Source organism: Artibeus jamaicensis, unplaced genomic scaffold, assembly GCF_021234435.1.
Source record: "Artibeus jamaicensis isolate MK-2021 breed Jamaican fruit bat unplaced genomic scaffold, CSHL_Jam_final contig_384, whole genome shotgun sequence".
NCBI classification, from domain to species: domain Eukaryota; kingdom Metazoa; phylum Chordata; class Mammalia; order Chiroptera; family Phyllostomidae; genus Artibeus; species Artibeus jamaicensis.
The window spans coordinates 18,599,406-18,603,911 of NW_026521810.1; positions in this window are offsets into that span (position 1 = coordinate 18,599,406).

Consider the following 4,506-nt stretch of genomic DNA (forward strand, 5'->3'; position numbering starts at 1 on the left):
TTCTTTTTTCTTTAAAAAAGTTTTAACATGTAGTGTTTTGTAGAAAATTAGGGAAATATGTCTTATAAAGAAGTAAATAGAAGTGCCTGAAATTCTAATACATTGAGATAAACACTGTTAGAATTTTGATATATTTCCTTTCAGTATTTTTTTCTATGCAGGGTACAAAATTGTTGACATAGTATACATTCAAGTTTTTGTCCTAAAGGCAAGAAACCCTATCACATGTATTGAATTGACTCATATCTCTAAGAAATGTTGCCAATGCATACGGTTGCCAGCACTGAGGATAGACTGACTGCATGGATCCATCTGTGTCTCATGTTCTCAAAACTTCTGGGAGATTTTTGTTTTCTCCTGTTGCCTAGCATCACACCAGGCAAGCAATGTCCTGACCCAATTCTATTTAGAGAAAAAAATTTTATAAGATTTTGTAATCAAGGTCTTGATTAATCTTCCAATTTTATCTCCCAACTGTATTAACACAAAGTCCCATATCTCATAACAATTATATCTAAATAAGCAGGTTAAAAATGATCTAGAATTTTAAAAAATTTTAAATATCTATGAATTGTGGACATCACTTATTATTGTACTGGTCCTATAATTCACACATCATCTTGAAGCCTGGCTAAGCACTAAATATGTGGTACCCAGTTGCCTTTGTCCATTTGGGCTGCCATAACAAAAATACCATACACTGGGTGGCTTGTAAACAACAGAAATTCATTTTTCAGAGTTCTGAAAGATGGGAAGTCCAAGATCAAGGTGCTGGCACATGGGGTGTCTGGTGAGTGCTCACTTCCTTGTTTGCTGATGGCTGGCTTTATGCTGTGTCATCACATGGTAGAAGGGATTACTAGGGTAGTCTCTAAGTCTATTTCAACACTTATTCTATTAATTGGGGCTCCACCCTCAGGAACTAATCACCTCCCAAAGGTCCTACCTCCTAATACCATCACATTTGGTGTTAGGATTTACATGAATTTTGAAGCATCGTAAGCATTCATTCTATATAGCAATCAAGCAGAACAAAGAAAAGCCACTACATGAAAAGAAAAACTTGCCTTCAATTCTGTATAGGAGGGTTTGGGCAGAAATAACATCAAAATAATTTTTGTCTTAATGTTCAGTTTAAATGTTCAATTTTTTGTCTTAATGTTTTCTGACCGACCTTCTGTGGTGTGCTACCAATAACTCACATTGACTTACAAGAGTTAATTGTGTGCTTCTGTTTTCAACTCTTCATCACATCATTTACTGATGTGATGTGGTAGCTTAAAATCAGTCATAATGGGAGTGTTTGCACCAAGGCAATGGGTCCACAGTATAAATCACATTTTTGTTTTATTCTAGACAGTTATTAAGCATTTACTAGCATACCACATCCAAGTTTCACTTTCTTTAACTTATTAGCAGAAATTACATGAGTTCTTTGCTCCCTTACTGCATGCCATTGCCATTAGCAAACCTTGGACAAAATTATACTGGACATGTAGACTCACCTTATAAGAATTAAGCAGCAGGTCACATGTACTAGGTATCTTTTTAGAAGCTAATTCCAAGCCCTCCAGTTGAGTATCTTACTCAGTATATTATTCTTTTTTTTTTTTTAATTTTATTTAGTTACTTTTCAAGTACATTTTTTTTTCTCTTCCCCCCCCCCGCCCGGTCTCCCCTCTCCCTCCCATTCCCCCCCCCAGTCCTCATCTCTGTGTCTTTCATACTTGTTCCTCAAAATCCCTCCCCCTTTTTCCCCTTAAGTTCCCTTCCCTCTCCCCTCTGGTCGCTTTCTTTTGTAATTTTTCTTTGTAATACTTTCCTCCCAGAAGTATCAAAATTTTCTAAGTTTCCATTTCTTAAATGTTTCTTCAGATACTAAAACCATAAGATTTTTATGGCTTGCCAGTTATACGAAGGTGGGAGTGGGAAAAATTATGATGCTTTATGCCCCCAGATTTAAGACTGCTACAATACAAATATGCTTTTAAAATTTTATTTTAGGAAATTGATATATTGATTTTAAAATCATTTTTTCAGTGATTTGGAAGGCATCAAGGATATAATAAGCAGGGTTTTATGCTTTTTAAAACACAGTATGTGAGTTCCATGTAAGAAAGTCATAAGAACTCAAAAAGTGTGAAAATTTCTTTATATTTTTAACTTCAAGAAGCTACTCTATATATCATTTTAATTACACACACACACACAATTTTTCAGGTAGGGAATTACATAGTATTCATGACTATGTGGCCACATAGATTTTTTCCATTGGCAAGATAACTGGGGATTAAAAATGTACATATCTATGTTGCGTTTTGTGTGGTGTGTGTGCATGTATGTGTAGTATATAGTTTTGTTTCTGTTATTATTTTTTTCGCCTAAGTAATTTCAATCACAGCTGAATTTCCTACTTGGCTTTTTGTTAAGGTAGAAGAGACAAAATGTAACCGTGTTCTATTTTTTCTACCTGACTACGACTCTATTTTAAGTGCTGGCACTGGTGCAATTCCTTTTTATCCCATGGGCTCTGGGTAGGAAAAAGAGGAAGATTACCTGTTGACTGATATGAAGGCAGGAATTGACTTACAAATGGAAACAGACAAGGCAGGAATTGACTTACAAATGAAAAGGGACAAGTTCAAAGACCCACATTGTTGTGAGGCAACAACACAAAGGGCACTGATGATCAGGCATTGCTGCAGCAAGGTCCCTGAGCAAAGATCACATGGCTCCAAAGGATGCTCTAAGGGACAAACTGAATAAAAATCCAGTGAAATATACCAGAGTAGCAATATCTGGATCAAAATGAATCCAGCATATTCTCTGCCAAGGGCATTCCTTCTGTTTCTGACACTTTAGGTTTTTAGAGGTAGAATCTTTACATTTCTTGAGAAACTTCACATTTGTAATACGCCATCTTTATGATCTCACTCCCTCTTCAAAGAAAGGAAGGGATGTTGCTCACAGTGGCAAAGTCTTGAAAATTGTCATCTTTGGTGTTGCTCTTAGGCATCAGTCCCAACTTTGATTGTGACAACTATGCCAATGGTGATATTTTGGAGGCATTGTGCTGCCTTAGACCAAACTTTATGAGCTTATAGAATATGTGGAAAGATTAAAATTCTGTAGAGAAAAAATCAGAGAATGAGAATGGACTCTAATACTTTATAATATTTGAAAAAATAGGTGGGCTTTTGTGTTTCTTAATTTAAAAAATATAAAATAAATCTTTGAGTGTTGTAAATAGTTTGGGTTGTTTTTTTTCTTTTTAAAGAGGGGGAAAGGGAGGAATTGTGAAGGAAATGGGGAAAGAGCAAGGAAAATTAGTACCCTGAACCAGCTTCCAATTTGCTATTTCCTCTTGGTTTTTCATTTTCTATGAAAAAAAAATAAAAACCCTCTTGCTATCCACTCTCCATCATTTTTCTTAAATTAAACCAAGAATTGTTGCTTATACTTCAGCATTGTTTTCATCACATGAACAATTTTAATCACATTCTAATTAGAGAATTAGCTTCTTCAGAGGAAGAAATATCTCAGAGATCAAAACTTTATAACTTGTTCCATATGTAGTGAATAAGTGTCAATAAATGATTGCAATTTTCTTGCAAAGAAAGAAATCTTTCTTCCAAAGATTTCTTCCACCTATCATTCTTCCAAAATGCCAAGACTAGTTTACTAATCTCAGAGGAGATTAGTAAGGGCATTAGAAATGCCCCTTTGGCTGGGGCATTTGCCCTCTCAAAACTCAATAGTCCCTACCAGTGATTATGAATATTTGGGGAGTATGGCCGTTTTGAAAATATGAACAAACATTATCAATTCAGCATTCCACATTATTGCCTGCCACCGCCAATGCTTCTGTCTTCATTGGTATCATCATCACGATCATGTGAGCATCAGTATTAACAGGGAACTATTACGTTCCATGTTAGTTGATACAAGTTTATACTGTAGTAGCTCAATAAGGCAAACATCCTCCATTTTACAAATACAACAACTAAGCTCTTAAAAGGAAAAAATATCAAATTGGAAGTTATAAAACTAGATACATAATTAAAATGTTAACCTCAGATAAATTTTTGATCTATTTTTTAATCCTCACCCAAGGGAATGTTTATTAATTTTAGAGAGAGAGGAAGAAAGAGGAGAAGCACTGATGTGAGAGAGAAACATTGATCAGTCACCTCCTATCAGTGCCCTGACAAGGGATCAGACCTGAAAGCTTTTTCCATACAGGATGATGCTCTAACCAACTGAGTCACCCAGCAGAGCAGGAGAGCTGCTATTCTTAATCAATATGTCCAGTATAAATCACAATAAGCCCTAATTACATATGTTAAATTATAATTTTAAATTAAAATATGGTAATTAATATACTATAATAAATTAAAATATGTTAAATTACATAATTAAAGTTTAAATTTGTCAGCTATTCAGTGATTATTGTTCAGCTCCTTGCCCACCCTTCTACACTTTTCTCTGAATTGGTGAGACTGGAAT